This window comes from Amblyomma americanum, chromosome 1 (assembly GCF_052857255.1).
Source record: "Amblyomma americanum isolate KBUSLIRL-KWMA chromosome 1, ASM5285725v1, whole genome shotgun sequence".
Classification (NCBI taxonomy): domain Eukaryota; kingdom Metazoa; phylum Arthropoda; class Arachnida; order Ixodida; family Ixodidae; genus Amblyomma; species Amblyomma americanum.
The window spans coordinates 83,037,673-83,038,079 of record NC_135497.1 but is presented as its reverse complement, the minus strand read 5'-3'; positions in this window follow the sequence as shown (position 1 = coordinate 83,038,079).

Genomic DNA, 407 nt, shown 5'->3' with positions numbered 1-407 from the left:
GTGGTTGATTGAGGTGCATTGGGAAATGGTGTTCCATTGTTCACAGGCACCTTATCAATCCATCATGTGGTTTTTATGCTTGTGCTTTTTCTTAATGAAAATGAGTACTGAGCTGTATGCCTGCTTTGAAAGGAGATTTATTGTTGATATATATTTTGTTTTAATTTTTAAAAATTCTAATCTTTTATTTCATTTTTATTGTATGTTTATGTTTTATTTATGTTTTTATTTGTTCTTTTTTAACTTTTGCATTATGACTGCTTTATGATCAGTATGATATACGATTTCTATGCTGTTGGTACTTTTCCACTTGGAGTAGCATTCAATTTTTAGCCCGGCATTTTTTGCTGATGACGCCGACGACACCGAAAATTTCCTCGAACGGTAGAGGTATACAGATTCGCTGT